This window comes from Malaclemys terrapin, chromosome 2, assembly GCF_027887155.1.
Source record: "Malaclemys terrapin pileata isolate rMalTer1 chromosome 2, rMalTer1.hap1, whole genome shotgun sequence".
Lineage (NCBI taxonomy): Eukaryota > Metazoa > Chordata > Testudines > Emydidae > Malaclemys > Malaclemys terrapin.
Window position 1 is genome coordinate 175,302,088 of NC_071506.1, and position 26,071 is coordinate 175,328,158.

Here is a 26,071-nt window from a genome sequence, read left to right on the forward strand (position 1 = left end):
AATATGTCTCCGACTTTTATGAGTCAGTGATGTTCATGGACATCGGATAAGCCGTTTCCTGTGCGGCCCCAATGACACAATAAAAGTGGGGAGTGGCCGTGCACCTTAGTCCCACAATTACACCACAGCAGAGGCGGCAGCCACTCAGAATCCGATTCTGCACGGATTTACAAGGCATGTTAGTCGGAGCTTCTAGGGGAAAAGGGGGGCGGGAGATCACAGACACTTCAGTGGTTCTCCCACATCATCTGTTGTTGGATTTCCAAAATTTGAACCCAAAAAAACCACCCCCCCCATAATTGACATTTCAAAACGTGAAAACTGTTGATCAGCTCTAGTGGGACCCCACCGAGAAACCGGGGGCAGGGGAGTAAATCAGGGCGGTATCCGTCCCTTTGGAGAAGAAGCCAGTAAGCCTACAGTCCGCGAAAGAAGGAAGGTGGGGGGGAGCCCTTTGAGTGCCTTGCAGGCAGCTGCCCTGTGGCCAGGGGGAGCAGGTCTGGCTCCTAAGGTAAGGGTGCGTGTTAGGACTGCTCTAGCGTCTCCAGATATTAAAGATTAATCTTTAATTAAAGATTACATCATGTGATGAAACCTCCCAGAATTTAGCCCCCTAGTTACCTCTGAAATCTGCCCCAACAAAAAGTGTAAAGTTTAAAACGTGGTCACTAACGTTCATACATTCTGCAATCAAATAAAGACCAAACAAGGCTCAGTCCCCACTAAGCCGCAACACAGGGGCCACCCCCAGCCCTGGGGAGATAGATCGGCCCCCACGGGTCTGTGGGGTTGCAAACGCCTTTGCTTTGTGCTACCTCCGCTGGCCCGGAGACTTGCTGAGCTAGGCACGGGCGGGGGGGACAAGCGGAGCCGGGGGAAGCAGCCAGCGGGGGCGGGGGGATCCTCACTCCGCACAGATCCGAGCGGGGCGGTGGCAGCAGCCCCCCGCCCCCCTGGCTGTCTCCGCCTCCCTCCCATTCATTCCCTCCGTCAGTCACTCAGCCCCGCGCCCCGGAGCAGCTGCGGCGGCGCCGCTACAGCCCAGTGCCCCGGCGAGCCGCTTCCACCTGCCCGGCAGGAGCTGGGGGCAGAGCGCAGGTACGAGGCGGAGCCAGCTGCCCCTTCCCCAGTGCAAGAGCCGCTGCCTCGCCCCTGCCCCGGGGCTCGGGCACAGGCGCGCTCGCTTCGGCCCCGAGATCCCGCCGCGCCGCGGGAGCTGGCCCCGCGCTCCGAAGGGGAGATTGACGCGGCCGCCCACCCTCCCACGAGCAGCGGTATGTGGTGCCTCTCGGTGCCCTTGCAGCCGGGAGGGGGGAGGAACGCGAGGCGCTGCTGGGGATGCTGCTGGAGCTGAGATGGGGAACGGGGAGGGGAGGGATGAGTAACCCCGGTGGGCGTGAGCCGCCTTTCTACGGGGGCGAAAGTGTAGCCGAGCCGCCTGAGCCTGGGGGGAGGAGGGGTGTTCTAGCCTGGGGAGACGAGCCTGCCCCCAAAGAATCCAAAGGCGGGTGAAAGCTCCTGTCGCAGGGAAATCCACCTGTTGGTGTACAAACCTACGGGAGGGTGAGCTAGTGGGACTCCTCGCCGTTCCCCGGCGCGCCCATGCAGCGGGCTTGGAGGTCAGTGTGCTTTTCAGTGATCTTTCTCCTGAGTTCAGTGCCTAAGGTTCGCTACCACGGATTCTGTTCCATGGGCTGGTTCTGTTTCCGAGCCTTTTTTCTCAGCTTAGTGTGACCGCTAGAGTCAATGTTTATAAGAGTCTCTGTAGAAAATCGTTTCTTTATAACCACATCAAAGAACCTTCAAGCAGAAGTCCCCCCCACCCCCAAACAATTACAGTACTGCATTCTTTTTCCACCTGATTAAACCTCAAGCTTCCTTCTGTGTTTCTAGAGGGAACAGAAATGGCTGACTTAGTATTGGCTTAAACCCCAGGGTTTTTCACTGGTAACATTTTAAAGATGTAAACTGTGTGTTTTATTTGAAGCCACAGAAAAGAATTGAAATGTTTTTCTTAACATGTTGACTGATACAAGCAAGCGATGGTTTGTTTTAATAAGCCATAATACAATTGTTACAGTATATTTAATGGTGGTTGCACCTCCAGAGGTGAGAGACAGAGATCACATATTTTTATTTTCTCTAACTAGAATTCTTCCTCTTCTGTAAAGTAGAACTTTGTGTTATGGAAGATTTGCATGTATTATTTTGACTTCCAAAATGGAAAAGGATGCATTAGTACAAACTGATTATCCCATGATGAAAACATTTGGAAAGGTGAGAGTAAACATCCTGACTCTTAAACTTGTAGTATGTTAAAAATCATGACTCACTTGATGTTCCAACAACTGCAACTTTGTCTAAAATATTTAGGGGGATAAAAATTGCATGATGTTGTGTCTTGATTAACAAAATAAACCTGTTTACAAGTGAATTCGGAGACAGGTGTGTCTCTGCTTGAAAAGGTCTCCAATTACCTTTCTCACATAAGATAATTAATAATAGGAGAAAAAATGCATTAAAATAAAATTATCTCTCTATACCAAGAAATGTTAATTAAAAAAATACAGAGATGAACCCTTAAGGGAAGCTAGATTAAATATTCAAATACACTTGTAATACATGCAATTTCTTAAATAAATGTACACTATCTCATTACCCATTCCAGAAAGGAATCTTTACCAGGGTGGCTCTATGTTTTTTGCTGCCCAAGCACGGCAGGCAGGCGGCTTTCGGCGGCATGCTTGCGGGAGATCCGCTGGTCATGCGGATTCGGCGGTGTGCCTACGGGAGGTCCGCCAGTGCCGTGCCATTGGCGTCCCCGCCGCCAAATTGCCGCCGAAGCCGCGGGACCAGCAGACCTCCTGCAGGCACGCCGCCGAAAGCCGCCTGCCTGCCACCCTCACAGCAACTGGCAGGCTGCCCCTTGCGGCTTGCTGTGGTGGTGCCTGGAGCTGCCTCTGATCTTCACTCAGCCCCTGTATAAATTACTCACATCCACCTATAGCAGGGGTGGGCAAACTACGGCCCGTGGGCCGGAACCGGCTCACCAGCCGTTTTAATCTGGCCCTTAAGTTCTCGCTGGGGAGCAGGGTCTGGGGCTTGCCCTGCTTCGGTGCTTCAGCTGGGGAGCAGTGTTGGGGGCCACTCCACATGGCTCCCGGAAGCAACGGCATGTCCCCCTAATGACTCCTATGCATAGGAGCAGCCAGAGCTGCAGGGGTGGCGTCTGCAGACGGGACAGCACGCAGAGCCACCTGGCCGTGCCTCCGCATAGGCGCCAGAGGGGGGGACGTGCCACTGCTTCCGGGAGCCGCTTGAGGTAAGCACCACCCAGAGCCTGCACCCTTGAGGCACCCTCCCATGCCCCAAGCCCCTGTCCCAGCCCTGATCCCCCTTCAACCCTCCGAACCCCTCGATGCCAGCCTGGATCACCCTCCTGCACCCCAAACCCCTCATCCCCAGTCCAACCCGAGTCTGCACCCCCAGCCTGAGCCTTCAGCTCCCCAGCCCAGAGCCCCCTCCTGTACCCTGAACTTCTCATTTTTGGCTCCACCCCAGAGCCCACACCCCCAGCCAGAGCCCTCACCCCCTGCCGCACCCCAATCCCAGTTTCATGAGCGTTCATGGCCTGCCATACAATTTCTATACCGAGATGTGGCCCTTGGGCCAAAAAGTTTGCCCACCCCGGCCTATAGACTAGAAACCCTCTCCTCCCGCCCCTTTTCCCCCACCCCCTAGAATTAGGCTACTAATTCTCCACTGGCCCATATACTCATTTTTATTAGCTAACAACAACATCTTGCCTCTTACTCTTCATATACAGGCAAGAGTCCTTACTGGCCTGCATCCAACTCATAATTATGATCAAGTGATCACTGGATATCACATCTTGTTCTCCATAGACAGCCCCAAACATGTATGCCTTAATAAGTGATAGGCTTGATAGTCTAATTCTATACTCTCTTACTGATTTCACTGGAATGTTGTGGGGGAGATGTCTTCGTTTATATTTTTTCTCTCTGTATTGTAAAGGGTACTTAGGATTCTAAGGGTGTTTGTAAAGGGAAATCATGCCTCACCAATGTACTAGAATTCTTTGAGGGGATCAACAAGCACGTGGACAAGGGGGATCCAATGGACATAGTGTACTTAGATTTTCAGAAAGCCTTTGGCAAGGTCCATCACCAAAGGCTCTTAAGCAAAGTAAGCTGTCATGGGATAAGAGGGAAGGTCCTCTAGTGGATTGGTAACTGTCTAAAGGATAGGAAACAAAGGGTAGGAATAAATGGTCAGTTTTCAGACTGGAGAGAGGTAAATAGTGGTGTCCCCAGGGATCTGTACTGGGACCAGTCCTATTCAACATACTCATAAATGATATGGAAAAAGGGGTAAACAGTGAGGTGGCAAAATTTGCAGATGATACAAAATAACTCAAGATAGTTAAGTCCTAAGTAGACTGTGAAGAGCTACAAAAGATCTCTCAAAACTGGGGCACGATAACAAAATGGCAGATGAAATTCAATGTTAATAAATGCAAAGTAATGCTTATTAGAAAACATAATCCCAACTATATATATAAAATGATGGGGTCTGAATTAGCTGTTACCACTCGAGAGAGATCTTGGAGTCATTGTGGATAGTTCTCTGAAAACATCTACTCAGCGTGTAGTGGCAGTCAAAAAAGTGAACAGAATGCTGTGAATCATTAAGAAAGGGATAGATAATAAGACAGAAAATATCATATTGCCTCTATATAAATCCATGGTACGCCCACATCTTGAATACGGCGTGCAGATATGGTCGCCCCATCTCAAAAAAGATATATTGGAAAAGGTTCAGAAATGGCAACAGAAATGCAACAAAAATGATTGGGGCTGTGGAATGACTGTGGAGAAAGTAAACAAGTTGTTATTTACTTCTTCTTATAACACAAGAACTGGGATCACCAAATGAAGTTAGTAGGCAGCAGGTTTAGAACAAACAAAAGGAAGTATTTCTTCCACAATGCACCAGTCAACCTGTTGAACTCTTTGCCAGAGGATGTTGTGAAGGCCAAGACTATAACAGGATTCAAAAAAGAACTAGATAAGTTCATGGAGGATACGTCCATCAATGGCTATTAGCCAGGATGGGCAGGGATGCTGTCCTTAGCCTCTGTTTGGCAGAAGCTGGGAATGAGCGACAGGGAAAGGATCACATAATGATTACCTGTTCTGTTCATTCCTTCTGGGGTACCTGACATCGGCCACTGTCAGAAGACAGGATACTGGGCTAGATGGACCTTTGGTTTGACCCAGTATGGCCATTCTTATGTTAAGAGTGAGTAGTGTTTGGATGGGTAGGTGGCTGAAAATGTTTTGCTTGAACCAATTGTCTGTCAAAAATTATCTCTATTGATGTACTGATCTTGGTAAAGTATCAGTTACACATTCTAGAGCAGGGGTGGGCAAACTGTGGGCTGGATCTGGCCCCCTCAGGGCTTTGGATCCAGCCGGCGGGGTTGCCACCCCTGTGGCGCCGCAGGCCCTGCGCCGCTCCTAGAAGCGGCCGGCACCACATCCCTGCAGCTCCTGGGGGAGGAGGGGCAGAGGGCTGTGCACACTGCCCTTGCCGGTGGGTACCTCCCCGAAGGTCCCATTGGCCACGCTTCGTGGCCAATGGGAGCTTTGGGGAGGTACCCACAGGCAAGGACCGCGCGCGCAGCCCTCTGCCCCCCCTTCTCCCAGGGGCTGCAGGGACATGGTGCTGGCGGCTTCCCAAAGCCTGCCCTGGCCCCAGTGCGCACCGCTGCCACCCCGGAGCTGCTCCAGGTAAGCGGCGCTGGACCGGAACCCGAACCCCTCCTGCACCCCACCCCCCAACTCCCTGCCTTGAGCCCCCTGCCGCACTCCTCCTGCACCCCAACTCCCTGCCCTGAGCCCCCTGCCTGCACCCCAACCCCCTGCCACACCTTGCACCCTTCCTGCACCCCATCCCCATGCCCTGAGCCCCTTCCTGCACACCGCACTCCCTCCCGCCTCCCAACACCCTGCCCCAGCCCTACATTCATGGCCCTGCAAGCAATTTCCCCACCCAGATGTGGCCCTCGGGCCAAAAAGTTTGCCCACCCTTGTTCTAGAGGGTTGGATTCTAGGCTGTTTTACACCCCCATCAGTGGTTCTCCATTTTCATTATGGAGTCCCAAAGATTTCTTTACTTTTTCACTTTCACCATTCCTTGAATCCTCATGATGTTCAGCATGCTTCTGGTGATGGACACCCTGCTTCTTTATTGACTAAAGAGACCACTACTTTGCAAAATATTTCCTTCCTCCAGAGGCTGGGTGTGCTGCCCCTGCAACATTCTCATACTGTGCAGTCATTGAGGGAGAAATGAGTACAAATCCGATAGCTTGAGACAAGACTCTGAATGTTCTCGTAGGCTTTGGAGTAGCCAGCGCTGAGAAAAGGTGAAGAAGAAAGGCAAAGGCTCTGAAGAAGGAATTGGAGGGCATGCATTCCATGAGTCATTTGGCCATGGAATGAGAGACCAGACTGGGAATTCTAGGGTAAAAGTGAGAGTTATGTATTAACTCATTATATTTCTTTAAAAGTTTATTTAGATGCTGCATGAATTACTATTCAAGTTGTCCACCATTTCTAATTTGCTGGATTTGAGCTTCACCTTCTACATTTTTTTAAAAAGTGTGTTTTAATTATTTCAAGTATCTTCAGAAATAAAGTACTTTTTTTGGTCCAAACTTAAAAGTATTGAATCTGTTTTTCAAAATAGCTTTCAATTTTTGCTGATGCTTGGTCCCCATACTTTTAAAGTGCTTTGCTAAGCAAGAATCCAAGTAGGCATAGTAACTAGCCTAAAGCAAGATTAATTTTTTCCTTGTCTGAGATGTAAAGCTTCCTAGATTCATTTGACCTGTACTTTGGGTCAGTGGTATCAGGATTTTATGTGATGCAAATTTGTTTCTGCTCCATATATTTTGCTTTTAGCCAGTTTACTATGTTTCTGGTATAAATCTTCTATTTCGTAGAATAGCGAAAACCTTATTAAAGGATAACACTTAGCTGTTTGTCTTGTTATATGGAATCTTGATGTGTGTGAACATGACATTTGACATGACTTAAATGATCCAGAAATGCAGCTAAGTTTGCTATTTATGTATATAAGAAGTGGGGAGTGTAAGTGCGGTCATTGTTTACACATCCGGTTCTTCGTAAATCACAGTAAATGATTGACTTTTAGAGCAATTTTAGAAAGCACATCATTAGGAATTTAGCTTAAATCTATTTAAAACCATGAAATTGAGTCAGGAAAAACGGAATGTTAATTGTACTACTTAAAAGAAATCACCCCTGTGTTGTTTCTGACTTAATTGGTCAAACTGGATTGTATTCTCCAATTCAGAGGGGGCCCAGATTCACTATCTTTTCCCTGGAGGGCACTGAAAGGGAAAATTGTGGCTCAGCTGCGCCCCCTTCCCACATAAGTGCCTCCACGGGTGGATTGGTCTCAGTTTATAGAAGAGCGGGGGTGTAGGGGGAAATACTGGTCACCATACCTTTCACAGTTCAAGCCATTGCACAGTAAATAGTTCCTCTGAGGGAGAGATTGTGAGCAGTGTGTCATGAGGCCAGTGTGACTCCGGTCTCCATGGATCTCCTCAGATATATGTGCATGCGGTATAGTGGACCAAAGCCCTGGCCATTGTTGAGTGGGATGGGTCATCAGGCTAATTTCTGCCTTCCTGATGGGACAATTACACGGAAATTGTGAGTGGGAGCTCACAAATTTCCTGTTCCCTATTTGAGATTGTTCTGTGTCCTGTCACCTTTATGGAAACCTCTGCTGTCCTGTAGAGATGAGGGGTTTTCTTGACTGAATTGAAGGCATGCTACTTCTGTGAAGCTGGATGTGTCAGAGTCCTTTCTTGTTGTATTATTAATATAACTTCAGTAAGTGAGGGATTGATGGCAACATAATCATTCATTAATATGCATTAGCTCTGTGGGGTAGGCACTGTTTCTATCGGTTTGTATAGAGTTTAGTACATTTTGGGAACTGCTGCAATATAACATTGCAGATATGAATGATGTCTTTCTTTATACAGAACACAGAGTAAGGAAGGTGTAGTACACAAATACTGAACTACAGTACACACCTTTTTTATACTGTTCAGAAAGATAAACTGAAAGGCATTTAAGCTGCATTGTCTTCTTAAAAATAATGTATGTGAACACATACAAGAATAAACATAGAGGTAAAGAAAGAAGGGGAATCACTGTGATCCAGTGGCTAGGGCATGAGACTGGGAACACAGGAGATTTGAGTTCTCTCCCAGTTGTGCCACTGTCCTGGTGAGTAACCTTGGGCAAGTCCCTTCATTGCTCCGTGCCTCAGTTTCCCTATATGTAAACTAGGACTAGAGAAGCTTAACTCCCTTTATAAATCACTTGGGTGAAAAGCACAATATAAGAGCTAGGTATTATTAAAATATTACATTGCATGAATACTTAATAAAATATAAAATACAAGCTTAAAAATAATTGTAACTTTTCAGTAAGTTGCAGCCTAATAGGGGTAAGTGTCCAATACTGCAACACTTACATACATGAACAGCTTTATGCACAAGTATAGTTACTCATGTGCATATGTGTTTTCAGGATCAGACTCTAATTCCTCTTTTATTCACCTTCCAGGACTTGCACTCATAGTTCTCTTTCTCTATGCCAGTCAATGACATCACAAACACTGTAAAGAACACTGCTCCCTGCTCTGTTCTAGTCTGCACCCCTAGAATGCCGGCACCTCTAGGCATGTGCCTACTGTGCCTAATTGGAAATCCGGCCCTTCCTGCAAGCATGGGGAAGTGTGTGTGAAAATTGCATTGGTCTGTGCTGTAAGGGTAGCTGTACCAGCGTGAAGTGCTGTCACTGGTAAAGTCACTGCTTCCCCAAAGGATGGGCATCTGGTAGAGGAAATCTGTGAGGATGCCCCTTATTTGTCCTGTCAAGGACAGATACCACCACTAGCCTGGCAGATCCCCAAGGATTTGTGGTAGGCCGGGGCATCCAGGATGTGACCCTCCATTCCTCTTCTCCAGACTCCCTGACAGCATGGCTCAATTGAAGTCATGCTACTGGGGACTCTCCCTATCTGCATCTGTTCCAAACACCATTGAGGGACTCAGTGGAAGAGTTAACAGAGTCACAGGCTATATTATTTTTTTATTCAGATCCTCCACAGAGGAGGAATGATGTGCACCTTCCTTAACCAGCCCACTCCTAACACTGTAGCCCACCCAATCTCCACATGCTCCTCCCATGTCTGTTACAGATGAGGACCAAATTCTCTTCTGATATTCAAGGAGGCAGCCCCCTTTGACTTGGCTGGGAACTGAGTGGTTCCATTCCAGGGCAGAATTTACCCGGATCTCTCCTTTTAGACAGCACTATAACAGTTGTTGTTACTGGCTCTCACACATTTCTACTTCCATCTTTCTCCTCACTTTATATATTTTAAGGGTGCCGTGGTTTCTCTGCAAGCTCAGTGATTGGGGATCTGTGCAAGTTTGGGACAGCTATTGTTTCCTTTGTGCCAGTCTGGACGATATAATTTAGGAACAGTGAAATGGCCTTGGTTCCCATGCCTGTGAGGAGTCTTCTTGGCACTTGAGATTGTTTCTAAAAATGCTCATTGGGTACAGATAGTCTTATCTGTCCAACCTTTAGTTGTAAAAGATACTTTCATTTGGCTTCAGAAAATATCTAATACTGATGATTTTATCCATTGTATTTCCAGAATTGGGGGAGTTGTTCCTACAAAATGGTCTTGAGGTGGTAGTTATGAGGAACTACGCTTTCAGCAATTGTAAAAATCAGCCTTTCAGGTATTTACAGTGGAGAATTTAAAATCTTGTCTCAATCGATAAGATTGAGTAAAATGGCCTTTTTCCTCACTGCGGCCCCAGAGGAGCTGCAATGATATTAAAAGGTTCTTATGTGGCTCAGTGTGATGGGGTAGACTCCCCACACTAGCCCTGCAAAAGCTGAATTAGATCAGGTGGGCCCAATCAGCTAATTAGGCTGCAAGCAGTGGAGGTTTAGGGAGCTAATTAAGGGCAGGCTTATCTGTGCGGGAACAGGCAGGGCACGTATAAAGCCAGGGAGGTGGCTCCTCCTCCCCCAGTGGAGGTTGGCAAACCCAGAGAGGGGGAAAGCCAGATATGTAGGAAGAAGCCCAGGGAAAGAACAGCAAGAGGCAGGACTGTACAGGGAGTGTGGCTGCTTTTTAGAGGGTCCTCGGTCTGGAACCCAGTGTAGAGAGAGGGTGGGCCTGAGTTCCCCTATCAGCCGCTGGGGAGTGGCGCAGGGCTTTGGAGGTGCTAGCCAGACAGCAGGTCTGGAAAGACTGAATTCCCTGGGATAGGAGGATTTTAGTGACCTGGCCTGAGGACCAAGCCATGGAGAGGAAGCTGCAAAGCTGGGAATGAGTGGGGCAGCAGAGCGAGACAAGACAGGAGAAGACAATGCAGGAGGGAGAGTGCAAGCTGGCAGAGCTAATCCGCAGGATGGCCAGCAGGAGGCATCGCTCCGGGTGAGTGGACTCTGTGACAGCCAGCATTAGTAGTAGTGCATTCGTCTTAGCCCTGGCATCAGGTCAGCTGACTCAAGAAATGTTTTAGTAACTGGGTTCCATCAAGGGAGCAGCAAGTCGGGGAAGTCTAGGTTGAAAGTCATCCTCATGATTAATTAACAGGATCACCCACATACTGATAGCCCACCCTCCCCCTGTAATAGGTCCCTGTTCCCATGAAGCTGATGCTCTAAGCAAAAGTGGGGAGATAACTAACTTAGGTATTTTAAACTCTTACTTTGGAACTAAATACAAACATTCTAAGGGATCGTTAGTACTATTTTATGAAATTCTTTTACAAATTGGGTTATGAACTATGTTGTTACTCTGCATCCTCTTGAAAACTTCACTTCTTCCAAAAGGCCAATAAACTCTAGCCCTGGTGAACTATTAAGAAAATAGATGACAGACGTAAACTCCCATTAAAAAAGCCATGAAACTAAGAAGCATGCAAAATCTCATCCTTCATTCACATTGTGTATTTTTCACTGCATTTTATCTCTTAGCTTTCATTTGTGAATTGTCTATTTTGGTTCCGATCATTTTCAAATATGCGCAAGAGACTTTCTCATTAATTTTTCAGTGGATTGTTCACATGGCTAAGTATTTGCAGAATTGTTGTCTTCAGGGTAGGGACCTTGTTTTCATATTTGTCTGTAAAGCATATAGCATGATTTTGACAGTATACTCATAATCATATTCTATCTAAGGTACTTGTATGGCCCCAAATACTGTAGTATCTGAGCACCACACAATCTTTAATGTAGGCTAAGTGAGTTGCCCAAGCTCACGTAGCAAATCTGTGATGCAGTTGGGACTTGGACCCAGGTCTCCCAAGTCCTATAGGGTAGGGGTTCTCAACTAGGGGTATGTGTACCCCTGGGGATACGCAGAGGTCTTCTAGGGGTACATCAACTCATCTAGACAGTTACCTAGTTTTACAACAGGCTACGTAAAAAGCACTAGCAAAGTCAGTACAACCTAAAATTTCATTCAGACAATAACTTGTTTATACTGCTCTATATACTATACACTGAAAAGGAAGTACAATATTTATATTTCAATTGATTTTATAATTGTATGGTAAAAATGAGAAAGTAAGCAATTTTCCAGTTTTAGTGTGCTGTGACGCTTTTGTATTTTTATGTCTGATTTTATAAGCAAGTAGTTTAAGTGAGGTGAAACTTGGGGTACGCAAGACACATCAGACTCCTAAAAGGGGTACAGTAGTTTGGAAAGGTTGAGAGCCACTGCTATAGGATAGTGCTCTAACCACTGGCCCATCCCCTCTCTCTAATCAGTAATCAACATGGGACACTTCTGGGATTTTTCTCAAGCCTGGATATCTAGTCTATTTGTACTTTTAAAATCTGTCATTGAGTTTTTCCTTTAATAATACTTTTGTAAAAATAACATAAAATAGGCAGGGGCAATTTATAAAATTAAATTAAAAAATAGAAATGAGGAAAAAGTTAGAAATGGAATAGAAAGGGCAACTATAAAATCAAAATACATAGAAATAACTAGAACTAATGTGTCAGTCATCTCCCTGAACACTTTGCTAGTATATTTTATCCCTTATTCCCACCATTCATCTGTTTCTTCATTTTAGACTGTATCTTTCCCTGTGTTTGGAAAGTGTCTAGTATGTTGTGCATGCTACCACAACTCAAATAACAAAAAGACTGAACTATATACAGGTTTGATCCTACAAACATTGAAGCATGCAACTGTACTCACCTGAGCAGTTCCATTGACTTTGTTTCACAGGATTTGTTTTAATTAAAAATGTAATTTTTTTTTACTTTTGCCAGCTGCTCTAGAGGAGATAATCCCTGCTATTGATAGGTACCACAAATGTATGAGCTTGGTAGATCTACCATTGGCTTAATGGGAGAGAGTTAGGCTAATACTTCATGCTCTTGAAAATCCGACCACAAAAGTTCTCATGAATATTACAACATGCATGTTATCATGAAACAGTCATGGATGGATGTTCGAGGCTTCAGTCAATTGGTCTTTCTTAACTTTATTCATTATGTTTTCTGAAGGAGGGTATACACCTCTACCCCGATATAACGCTGTCCCAGGGAGCCAAAAAATCTTACTGTGTTATAGGTGAAACCACGTTGTATTGAACTTGCTTTGATCCACCGGAGTGCGCGGCCCCGCCCCCCCGCAGCGCTGCTTTACCGCATTATATCTGAATTTGTGTTATATCGGGGTAGAGGTGTACCTAAAGTCTTGGCTGAATATGGGTTTTATAAAATGGCCTGTGATTGTATTCTGCATCACTCCACAGCACCTCTAAGCAGCAGAGGATCAAACCGGTTCAGCTGCTTTTTCAGTTCATGTCTCCAGAAGCAGCAGAGTGAAATGTCTGTGTCACTTTCACTTCAAAAGTGTTGCTTTTGCAGGCCCCACTAAGGAAGTACTGTGCTGCAGGAACATCAAGTATGACTGAAAAGAAGAGATTCAGGATGGGAAGGAAGAGGATGAAAGGAGCAGAGAAACATGAAAGAGGGGGTAGAAAGAGCAGAGACTCACCAAGAGAACAAGGATTGGCCTGCTATTGATTAGATTTGAAACAGAAATCATTGTCAAGCTTGGTCCTTCACCTTCACTTCACTTGGTCCTGCAGGGGCTAGGAATACTGTGAAGGCAGCACACTTATTCCACGGGGGAAATCTGAGTGCCTCCTAAGGATTTAAACATAGAAAAAATAATACACTTTCTTCCGTATCAGCATCCAGGAAAAATAGCTTTGGTTAACTTTAGGGGTGGGTGTAGTGACTCCCTCAGGCCTACTGAAGAAACAGCATCAACTGGCAGCAGTGGGGGGTGTATGTCTGTTGAGCCAGAGAGAGGAAGAGATTGAAACAAAGGGCAGGAGGGAAAGGGGCAGAGAGTTATACAATCTCCTCCATCAAATGAAGATACACCAAGCAACAGAGTGACACAAGTGGGTCTCTGAATACTGTGGGGGGGAGGAAGAAACAAAAAGCTCAGTCTTCCTTCCAGTATATACAGGTATAATGTATACAGGAAGGGAGAAGGAGTTTTCTGTCTTTTCTTCCCCCTCCACCCCCATATATATGGATGGGGATGGGGGTAGAACTTCAAATTTATCATAATCTACTAACCAGCAGCTGATAGGAAAGGAGGACCTTTCAAGCATTTTGTAAGGAGAGCAACTCATCAGAAATATTTCTTCCCCTCTAGCCTCCATTCCACTGTTGCTAAGCCCCTGTCTTTCTTTTTGGTCCTCTTCTGGCCTGGTTTTTCCCCTTCCCTTGATATTCTGCCCTCTCTCTCTGCAAAACTCCCTTACCTGATCTCTCATTTTCTTTTCCACCCCTAACCGCACCCCTGTCTCACTGACTTGGTTCCATATCCCGTATTCCATCATGGTTATGCATCTCTCGCCTAACAGCTGCCTATTTCTTCTTTCCTTCTATTCCCTTTTCTTCACTGGTGGTGGTGGCTCCCCTGGCTCGCTGCCAGTTTCTAGATGAAGTGGGAGGAAGAGGTGTGCTGCTGTAGGGAGTCAAAACCAAAGAGGATTTGGCAGCAAGGCTAGTTCTGCTGGTGATAGCTGCAGAAGGAGCTGTTGTGTGGCTTCTATCAGGGCTGCCCAGAGGGGGGGCAAGTGGGGCAATTTTCCCCCGGCCCCATGAGAATATCTAAGGCTCCCCCGGTCCCGCCCCCGCTTTCTCCCATATCCCGGCGCCTCAGCGTGCCACATCAGGAGCTGCCCTGGACAGCGCTGCAGCGATGTGGCTCCGGCAGGGCCTGAGCTCCTCCCGCTGAGTCAGAGCCGTGTGGTAAGGGGGTGGGCTGCGAGCTCCAGTCCCGCCAGAGCCACGCCGCTGCAGTTCTGTCCAGGGGCCAGGGCAGCTCCTGGATGCAGCACGCTGAGGCTCTGAGAGGAGAGAGGCGGGGATAACCCAGGAGTGGCCCTGGACAGCGCTGCTGGGGGGAGGGGGGCGGTCAGGGGATGCGGAACCGGGGGTTGGATCGTGGGCGTTCCAGGGGTCTGTCAGGACTTGGGAGGGGTGGGGGGGGTGGATAGGGGTCGGGGCAATCAGCGGACAGGGAGCAGGGGGGGTTGGTGGGGGTGGGGTCCCGGGGTGGTGGTTGGGGGAGGTCTCGGCGGGGTGGGGGGGTGGGGACAAGGAGCAGGATGGGTCGGGGATTCTGAGGGAGGCAGTTGTGGGGACAGGAAGTGGGTGGGGTCGGATGGGGGCAGGGCCAGGCTGTTTGGGGAGGCACAGCCTTCCCTACCCTAAAGCTCATTCACCAGTTTGAGGCTTGAAGACAGCTATTTAACACAAAGAGCCAAGCTGTTATCTTTTCTGTTAGGGCTACCATCCCTTTCACTTCTCAAATGCCAAATTATAGTCTACATTTAATTTCAGTGCCATAGGGAGTTTCATGTCAGGGGAGGGTAGCTTCATTTAAAATTAGCCACTTTAGATTAACCATGATAGAGCCAAGAGAGCCGTGGGGGAGGGATCACATGAGAAGAGCAATATCCTACACGACCTACCTCCTTCCCAACCCTACCAAGGGAGACCCCCCCCCGCATTCCCCGAGGCTCCAGAGGGGTTAATTCAGTGGTTCTCAAACTTTTGTACTGGTGACCCCTTTCACATAGAAACTTCTGAGTGCGACGACCCCCCCCTTATAAATTAAAAACACTTTTTTATATATTTAACACTATTATAAATGCTGGAGGCAAAGCGGGGTTTGAGGTCGAGGCTGACCGCTCATGACCCTTAGTAATAACCTCGTGACCCCCTGAAGGGTCCCGACCCCCAGTTTGAGAACCCCTGGGTTAATTTAATTTTAGCACCCTGTGCCCATTCACATGCATGTGCTATTTTGAGCATTTCAGTTTTCATAGGCTCATCCCAAATTCTGGAACAAGCTCAAATGCTCAGTTTGTGGAGTATGTACATAGTCTATACTAAAGACAAACCCACAGTAACCGTCTCCAGTTTGTGAGGGACCCCATTGAGCCAGTCTCTAGGAAACAGATACATTCATGAAGGTTAAGTCCATTAATGGCTATTAGCCAGGATGGGTAAGGAATGGTGTCCCTAGCCTCTGTTTGTCAGAGAGTGGAGATGGATGGCAGGAGAGAGATCACTTGATCATTACCTGTTAGGTTCACTCCCTCTGGGGCACTTGGCATTGGTCACTGTCGGTAGACAGGATACTGGGCTGGATGGACCTTTGGTCTGACCCAGTATGGCCATTCTTATGTTCTAACTTAAATGAACCCAAAGTTATGAAGACAGATATGAGTCAAGGAAACCAGCAGAGTATCTGACTGGATGGGCTCAGGTGTTTGGTCACACAAAAATTTTGTGTGTGGTTTTTTTTTTTTTTTTTTAGCAGAATTTTTTTATTGTTTCTTTAAACAATCAAACACAGCAAGCAGCAAATAGTTGGCCACACACTTCTGAAACCCCAAACCATGTTCAGGTTTTGGCAGACTAATTTCAGCTTTTCAATTAAAAAAAACACAACAAATTTTGAAGGAAAGCAGACGTTGTCTGTGATTTTTTTTCTGCTTTTTAAAAACCCCTAGTTTTCAATCCAAAAAAAGTTTTTTGACGGAAAATATTTGTCCAACCCTTTTAATGAGCTTTAGTGCCGTTTAGCACTAGCTGATGCTGAGAACCAGTGATAGCTTGTAAAGGTGACTTGAAAAGAAGTTTTCTCAAAACTGAGTTTGTGCCGAGATGCAGAAGGTTTTTAAATGTTTATTTTTCCCAGGGCCGCCCGGGGGGGGGAAGGTCCCACAGGGGCCCCCACGAGAATATAGTATTCTATAGTATTGCAACTTTTTTTTATGGAAGGGGCCCCTGAAATTGTTTTGCCCCAGGCCCCCTGAATCCTCTGGGCGGCCCTGGCTTCTATTCAAAACAATTGTCAAGTTGTGGATGCTGACAACCTGGCCAACTATAACCCAGTATCGAATCTTCCATTTTGGACCAATATTATTGAGAAGGGTATGGCTAGACAATTCTCAGAGCACCCAGATTGTCTTGTTCCTTCTCAATCTGGGTATACCCGGGAGCATGGCACAGAGCCTGCACTGATTGCTTTAATAGGTTATCTCCTTCAGGCATTAGATAAATATAAGGTGTCCATGCTGATGCTGTTGGAGCTAGCAGCTAACTTCAGTACTCCTTATGGGTGTTTTTAACTTGCCTGGGAACCCTACCATGAATAGATGAAGCTGCTGTTCATTGGCTTCATGCCTACTTCTGAGAGGCCCCAAAGAGTAGGTTTTGGCAATTGGTCTTCTGCCCCAGTATTTCTCTTGCGTGGGGTCCTCCAGGCTTCATTTCGTTCAATGTGTTTATGGGACAACTAGGAAGGCTAAGTAAGGAGGCATGAGCTGCAGAGTTTGCAGTCTGCTCACAACATCCAACCCCCTCTGTTTCATCTGACCCTTCAGAGTGCCAGATTCAGTGACTATTAGAGTCAGGGGCATGAATGAGGATTTGCTGACTGAGCACAATCCAAATAAAATGGAAGTAATTTTGGTATCACCATGAGACCTGCCACAACCAGGAGAGAGAATGCAGGGTAGGAGGAGATCCCTTTTTGTTAAACCAAATGGATGCCAGGATAGACCACAAGAACAGGGAGATCTCTGGTTTTCCCCAGAGCCTCTGGCCATCCATCTCTATCATTCCTTCTCTTTTATCTTCCGCACTCTTTGTATTCTATTTCCTATTCTTTCCCCCTCCTCCCCATCACACATAGTTTTCTTCCTCTTCTCCAAAATCTTTCTCTCACTTAGATGGGCACAGACATACTGCTGCCTGTCCCTTACCTAATTTGATACTTCCTTCCTCTAATTCTTCCACAGCCTGTTGTAGTATTGTGGAAGAAATAGCTGTATCAGATTTCCCCAGGCTACATGCTGCGCCTGCTACAGGTGGGAAGAATGAAGTGTCATAGTAGTTGCTTTCTTCTGCCCTGTGAACAGTTCATGTGGCAGTGCCCTGCAGAACCCAGAGGGTAGTAATGACACATAAAGATAGACTTTCATTACTTAACTTTCTTGCATTTAAGTCCATCAAGCTGGCTGTTAGCTTTCTACCTTAAAAAAAAAAAAAAAAAAAAAAAAAAAAAAAAGAGTAAACTCTTACTGTTCTGTTAAGATATCAGACTTTCTTATGGTCTTATAGTTATGGGTATGTTTGAGTTTATATTGTAGCATGTTTCTGGAAAAACGGGTGATGTTATCTCAAATACTGAATGAGAGATTTCCCTGAAAGACCATGCTCTTGTTCTGAATGATGTGATCATGCACAATTAGAGCCTTGCTTAACAAGAAGTGCGGAGGCAGCACCTTTCAAGCCAACTGTTTTATATCAAGTTTATTTTTTGACACAATATAATTTATTGTATTTGCAACATAACTCTCTATGGACAGGAAATACAGTACTGATATTTAATTTTAAAACATCTTATTTTTAAGTATAGTAATTCTTTTATGTCATGTTGAAAAGAAATTAATTTTTTTCTATGTTTATATTTCATTAGTGAAATGGGAGTATAGAAACAAACACGAGGTCAAGGATGGTTGGCCAATACAGTATCTGCTAATGTTTTAAATAAAATATACACAGTATGGTTATATAACCGAATAAAGAATGCAAATCAAAATACTAGTTAGGTAGATTTTTTTTAAACCTATTATCTGTACACTCTTTCTCTTGTGAACCAAGATGTCACCTACATGACAATCATAACCTTAACTGCTTGGGAGAATGGAAGAGGCCTATGGCTATGCAGGTCTCTCTCATATAGTATACTGTCTTGCAGTTTTCCTACCTGACTCGCCATCTTTGGATGGCTATAAACTGATTTCTTGAACTACTGGCAGTTTCCTCCTAATTTGCATTTAAAAACCTATTGTGGTGATTCTACTCATGGCTTGACAGTCAGCAGATTGCAGCATGTTAATTATTTCGTGTTAGTGGAGCACTTAGAGCTTATTCGGTAATTTCTATTTTCAGAGTAGTACTATTGTTTGTACAGCACTAATATGCAGCACATTTCTAATATTTTACTTGATATCAGGTCTAATCAGACCTGATCATTGGATCAAATCCTTAAAAATTGTGGCAGCAGATTAACTGGACACTTCAAAGCCAGGTGCTACAGTATGCAATTTATCAGCACAAATAACACCTGGTGGCAGACAATAGTATTTAGAAGTAAGCAATCATGCTTTAATAAGAGGCTTGAAGACATGTCTGATCCTGTTAATAACTTCCGTTATAAAGTAGCTTTGTGCCAGTAAGTGGACAAAACATTGTTATCGTTACTGCTTAGAAACCAGCCAACTGAGTGAGGTCGAGGGGCCCCCATTGTGCTAGGTGCTATACCATGCACAGTAAGAGACGGTACCTGCCCTAAAGATCTTACAATCGAAAGAGACAAAACAAAGTGTGGGAGGGGAAATAGAGGCACAGACAAGTGAAGTGACTTGTTCAGGGTCACACATCAGATTGGAGCCCAGAATAGAAACTAGGTCTCCAGAATCCCAGTCCAGCGCCCTGTCTAGCAGTCTGTGCCGAAGGACAACTTCTTAGAAATTCCAGTCTGAGAGCCTGGGACTGGAGTTTATGACCTGCCACCAGGATAAGCTTTTTGCTATCTGCACCACTGTTACGTACTTTTCGTAGAAGGTTCTAGGCTAAAGTCATTCCCTGAAGCAGAGGATGCTCTGAGTCCTTCTCACAAATGAGTGCTCTTTAGAGTGACTGTATTTTGGAAGTGTGCAAGTAGCCAGCTCAGTTGTATCTTTTATTCAAAATCGTCCGTTTGCTTCCTCACCTCCCAGAAACAAAGGTGTGAAGAAAAATTCTGTTTCTACATCCTAATTGCAGAATAAATTTAAATTGAAAACCAGAAAACGTGGAGGCAGAGTTGTGAGCCAGTTTGATTTCTATGTTTAGCCAAGATCCTAGAAATCATTTTCCCAAGGAAAAACGCAGAATTTTAATTTTTACAGAGAATCTTTAGTTTTTACGTTTTGTGAAAAAATAAAAGCATTTTACTGAAAGTACCAGTGGCACTTATTCAATGTGTGCAACCCCCCCTCTTGTGGTTGATTTTTTGAATACGCTTTAAAGTTTACAGTGGAACCCCATTTATCCGATCTAATTGGGACCGGGGCTAGATTAGATCATAAAAAATGGGAGTAATCAGGAGAATTGGCAAAGAACTTTCTATCCCTTATTTTAATATGGAGGAGGGGGAGCTTGGGCAGTCAGCCCCGCACAGTGCTGACAGCCAAGCCTCAGCTGCCTAGGGCTGGCTGTCCGAGCCCTGCTGCTGTCAGCCCAGGGCAGCTGGTGGTTAGGTTAATATGGAGAGCTGGATAATGGAGGCTTGGATAAATGGGGTTCTACTGTACATCTATAAAACATTGTATTCACTCATATATATAAATAAATATAATCAATTGGCTAGGGAAACTAAAGTTCAGCATTTCATTTTAATCACAGAAAAACACTTTTTTTTGGTTTGTTTTTATCAGAGAATTCTGGATTTTTTTTAATCATGGCAAACTAGGATCCCTGGTGATCAGTACTTTCCTAGTGCTCTGGGCTCTTGCATACTATGCTTTAATCAGAGTGCTCTCCTTCTCATTCTTGAAGCAGGAGCTGAACAGCCTGGGAACATACAGCTCTCCTTTCATGTACTGGAAGGTTTGGTAGATGGAAGAATTCTCAGTTGTGGGGATACTGGCTGTGGTATGGGTCAGTCACCAAACTTAAAACTGGCCTTACACTTCACACATTTTTAAAAGGCTGATGTAAAGCCTTGCAGGTGAGGCTGTGTAGTAAATTGGAGCTAAAATTGCCCATCATTTGAACTGGTTAAATTAATATAAATAAGCAGCCCATCTTCCTTTCTTTCTCCATGATTTTTAGATTGATTCTCAGAGAGAGAGAAAAGGGGCCTTTAGAAAACTATGGGGGTGCATGTTGGATTTGATCGATGTATTGTACCATACTTGAGTGAAAACTCCTATCTTGGTGGCTACACTTGTATTATTGCTTTTCCAGAAGACACTGGAAATGTACTAAAGAAAATGAGAGCACAAAGGCACAGAGGGATTAGAAGCAAAAGACATTAGGGTACTGATTATTATATAGATAAACCTTTACAGTTTTGGAGGACAGACTTTTAACTTTCTCTGGTTCCTGAAAAACTGTCTAACTTTTCTGATAAACTCTGCAGCTTCTTACAGACATGTCTGACTCTTATTTTTCTCCAATAATCTAATGAAACAGAGTAGTGTTTACTCATGGTCTTGAGCATGATGTAATCCTTATTACGTCTTATTTCAGGTTTATATCTTGAGCATTAATGCAAGTTTTAAAGCCCTGTATCCTAGCAGTGTGTTTTGTTCCTGTTCTGGAACACAATGTTGGCAGTTCCCCCCGTTTCCTAGTCTATGGGTTGAAGTGGCCAAAAACAACCTCAGGTTCAGTCTATCTTCAGTCACTGTAAAGGGGATAGTTCCAACTGCTGTACCTAAATTATTTATATAGCTGAAGTATGACAAATAATAGAATCCTCTACTTGTAACCTTATGAAAGTGGGAGACTCTTTAGAGCTCTAGTCTAAGGCAAAGCATACCACGGCCTATGGTTACTCAACCAATGGCTTTCCCTTCTGCATGAGCTGCTGTGTATATAGTGAAGTAATTTATTGTGATAATAAAGAGCCATCGGTCTAAGTGTTGTTGCTTTGTAGTAGTGATTGGACCACAAGCTCAGATAAAGGGCCATTAGCAAAATAATAATGAATTAGAGGTCAGTGAATACCTTTTAATAAAAAAAAGTTTGGTAAATAATGCCAAAAATGTACCCCAGAGTGTCACAGTAATGGCTCTAGTTAGTTACAAAAAAAAGCAGCATTATGACTCTTAAGCAGGATAGAACAGGAAATATAGGGTAATTAGGGTAATTCTAATGCTTATAATTTATGTTGTTTTTGAGTTTGTTTACATTTACTCTCTGCAGTGCAACTAAAAAAGACCACTTTAAATGAGGTGCCGTACTTGGGGAGAAACATACGGCTTTTAAAATGTAGAAAGTGTTTATTTTTTGTTCATGTTGGAGTACCAAAGAAATAATCGTAACATAGATTGCTGTTGTTTAATGTGGAAAATACAATCCTTTCAAAAACTGAATCACCCTTATTTTTAAAAAAATATTTAGTTTTCTTTATCAATGTTTATTTGTAGCATATTAATGTATTTACATTACATTCTATAGACGCCAACACATGTTTTCATTGTTTTCAAATATTCAGATGTTTTCCATTTTTAATCTGGGACCCTGCACTATGTAGCTGAATGCATAAGTCTATTACCTCGGTACAGGAATGGGTTTCGATTTTGTTGGTGCAGGGTTTTCATTAAAAATTCTAACCCTCCCCCCCCCCCATTCTCTTAAAAGTATCTGATCACTTGCATTTGCTGTTTAATGAATCTGTGAAACTGTCTCTGTCTCTGTCCATCATCACTGTAGTCATGCGTTCTTTGGGATGTTTTTAGTTGGCATGCCCTTTCTAGTTAGGTGACTGTTTTCCTGTGTTTATTGATAACATATTAGGTTTCTCTTTTCATGTGTTCATGTTTGAGTCTGAGAAATATCACCCAGAGGTGGTGGTGGGGGATGAATGGGGAAGCACCGTGAGCCTGGTGTGGGTGGGGGGAATGGGGTGCCCAGGGAGGCAGCAGGGGCCACAGTTGATTGAGGGTGGGGGAGCCCAGGGAGGCAGCAGGGACAAGGAGCGCCAAAATATAAGTTTGTCCAGGGTGCCATTTTCCCCAAGGCCAGCCCTGCACATGAAAACTAACTGGCCACAGGTCCACCTTGCAATCTCTTACAGTACATGCCTTCACCTGTGCTGATGCCAGCAGTTCTCTCTAGGACAAGCTTACTCCTTCTGCAAGAAGTGGCACTTTCCTTGTAGCCACCTCAGAAACCACTGAGCAGACATAGAGGGATGAGGATGACAATGGGCCCCTGCCTAGATCCATGCATCTTTTTGGACACTCTCACCTACACATGCTCCTAGGGTGGCTGTGTTTATACAAGATCAAGAAGGAGTTGGATCCTCAGACTTTACCCACTTCTGTGAAGATCCTCTGCGGATCCTAGCCCTGGCTCTTCAACCTTCTGTCTCCAGGCATTTCTTCTCCCTGATGGTTTTGGTAATAGCCATCCATACCACACATCCATCTGTGATATGGCCACTATCACCAGAGACCTGCTGCAAGTATATCATTAATCCCTTTACTAACCCATTTTTTTAAAAAACAGAGCTGCATAATGTGATCAAACAAGTGATGTCACATGGAGCAGGCCTCAGGGTGGATGGCATCCCTTACCAGAGAGCCCTGGGCTAGGAAATGTTTTCATATAAATTATATATTCCTATAGGGACTGCTCTCGGTGGAAAATGCTAGGATGAGGCAAAGGGAGTGATGGGATGGGGACAGCAATGCAACTGGCAGCCATTTCTTGATGAATCTTGGTCAGCAACCCACAGGGCATGCCCCTATGGCATAACATGAACTGAGACCATGGTAGGGAACTCTGAAGCCTATTCGACAACCTTCCTCAAAGAGGCAGCTGCAGTCTCCTCTAGGTATCCAACGTTGAATCCCAAGGCATATTAAGACTAATTGGGATCCCCTTCCTTCTAAGGGAGCCATGTTTTTCCCCTTCCTCTGAAAATATTTGTCACCATCACCTCTCTGAAGAGACCTACAACTTTCTCAGTAAACCTGGGCTGTTTGCTGACCATCGCATTCAGGACACCCTTGCACAGTCTCGTAAGAAGCAGACTAGATGCACATATGGCAGGCCCCTCAAGACACATACCGCAAACCTGCTTGTCCCCAGGTTCCCAACCCATGTCGGCAGCAGTAAGGACGGCTAGGCAACTTGCTGTACACTCGACACAAGTGACCCACTCTCCAGGGTCATTAGCAGAAATCGAAGTCTGTTTCTGAACTTTCCCAGGGTATATTTGGGTCACTATCCTTCTCCCTTTTGAAGAGGCTTATCATACTGCAACCATGCATTCATCCCCCAAACCAACGTGACAATGTCCTGGTATTTTAAGCAGAGACAAATATCTCTTGAGCTGTATTTCAGTTATCACAGCCTGTAAAGCCTGGAAGGATGCACTGTGCCTCAAGGACCCTTTTCTTAACCTTCTTCTGGCTCTTCCAGCCCATCTGGCCATCGAGGGCAATATGCTGAGGAGAGGTCTCCTCCTGGAGAAGGGTGTCTAAATCAGCATACTTGCCATGCCAGATCTTTTCTTTTAGAATTGAGGAGTGGTGCTAGCCTGTAGCTGCTCTATACTATATCAGATGGCCCAGACCTGTCCCCTGAGTACTTGCATTCCTTGAACATTAGTAGTACTTTCTCAGGAATTGTTGGTGAGATCTTGGTTGGTCTGGGTGTTTTGTTAAGCCTTGGCTCAGCTTCCTGAGATATCTCACTTCTGTCTGGTGTAACATCAAGTGGCTGAGCAGGGCTGCAGACAGCTGCCATTCTATTCTTCCCTTGCTGCCTGAGTGTTTGGGCTGGTGTAAGTCTTCCCAGTGGCAAAGACTTACAGGTTGCAGCATCACTCAGAATAAATGGAGATATTATTGAGAGTTCTGAGCTATGTGTGATTAGAAGCAATAACCTGGGTTCTGCCTGAATAAGAAATTTGCAATATTGATTCCTGTTACATTTTTGTACCAAAATCTTCTGGAGAAATATTTGAATTGAGATCCTTAAGTCCTGGTTTCAAAAAGATGAGAGAAAACAAGTTGATATTTCTCTCTACAGCAAGAGGAGATATTTTGACATCTGTTAAGATCAAGGATGCATATTTTCATATGTGGTTACTGTAACTATTCATGAAAGTGTCAACCTGTTGCCTAAGTTATTTTCAGTTTCAATATGGAGCATGTTCATTCATTTTAACAGCTCCATTTATGATAGCTACTTTTATAGGGTCTCTTTCTCCATATGCTTTTAACATTAAAACCAGAGTAAGGCCCATTCCTCCTCTAAGGAGTCTGAATTTGGCTTTCAAGGGACAATACTTTCTTCTATTAAAATTTTTACATTTTTCGTTTGTTTCTTCTAACTATAAAAAACATCTCCCAGTAGGGGCCCCGTCTGCCAGAAATACTGCAGCACTTAAGGTTTCAAATCTAGCCTATCCCAATCCTGGGCAATGTTGCAAACCACATTTATTTTGCCAGTAGAAGGTGTATGAATCAGCTTAAGGAATGGTGATGTGTTGTATGGGGCCTTGTACAGGCCCTCTGCACTGGTGTGAATTTTACCCTAGTACAGTGTCATTGCAATAAATGCAGTATAGTTAAGAACAATGGACAGTCTAATACACTTAAAGATCCGATTGAAATATTTGGAATATATGTAACTTACTGGTGTAAAATAACTGTTTCTCTTATTACCTCCATCACAAAAAAGATGGCTGCCCATCAGCAGTGCACATTTGTCTAAATTGCCAAATGACATTTTGAGAACCTGAGATAACAACTGTTAATTATGGGTTAAGAATCCTATTCCTTTTAGACATTCTCATTAGATTAGGAAGAGCTCTACCAGGTGCTGAGTTTATTAGTGAATTAACTGTATGTACAAAATTGAACATCTTCCCTCAGGACCAGTAGATTGTCAGATGCCAGTTTTGAGATTAGCCTGTTCAGAATAAACATATGAATAAAAATCTACAGGAGGAAGAGAAAGGGAACTTCGTAATGATTCACTGTTCCTGTTGCTTCAGGATCAGATTTAAGATACAGCTCTCAATAAAAGGAAAAATAATTTTGTGATTGGATTATGAAACCTAAAGAATATTGTTGTCATAACAATCTATTATAAAAATCAGATTGGCACGTCTGTCGAATATTTGTATATACATTTTAATGGTCTCCCACCCCTCACCCCACCCCCCGCAATCATGGTTTCTTTTGTCCCAGGAGGAATTGTGAAGTTCAGTGGAAACAGGAAATTCCCACCCACGCTGCTAGATCAGATTTTGTTTGTTTGTTTATGTACTAAGCAATATAACAGTTTGTTAAACTCTTCAGAATATTTATATCAAAATCTAGTAAAATGCTGATCATGTCTCTAGCTACCCTTTCTTGTTAAACTGAAATAATCTTTTACATAGCATACAGTGTTTTTAGGCTATGATGTGGTGATTGTGGGCTTCATCCTGCATTTCTTGGGCAACGAAAATACCCGTAAATATCCACAAGAGTTTTTCCTGTGTAAGGAGTGTACATTTGTGCCCAAAATAACCCACAGTCAATGAGCCCCCAAAAGAAAATAACGTTTAGCAC

The 26,071-nt window shown here is 44.6% G+C and overlaps 1 protein-coding gene across 3 annotated transcripts in view; it reads left to right on the forward strand.

Annotated features, from left to right (window-relative positions):
* Positions 1-1,056: 1,056 nt before the first annotated feature.
* The window catches only part of PLEKHG4B (pleckstrin homology and RhoGEF domain containing G4B), a 198,798-nt gene continuing 173,783 nt past the window's right edge, over positions 1,057-26,071 (forward strand). Inside the window, exon 1 of one of the 3 annotated variants that reach the window (XM_054019017.1) lies at positions 1,057-1,098. The gene's annotated coding sequence lies outside the window, so the exon portion shown is untranslated. Of the gene's footprint in view, positions 1,099-1,204; positions 1,275-26,071 lie in introns of those variants that run through there. The other 2 variants (XM_054019016.1, XM_054019013.1) reach the window with 2 other exon arrangements.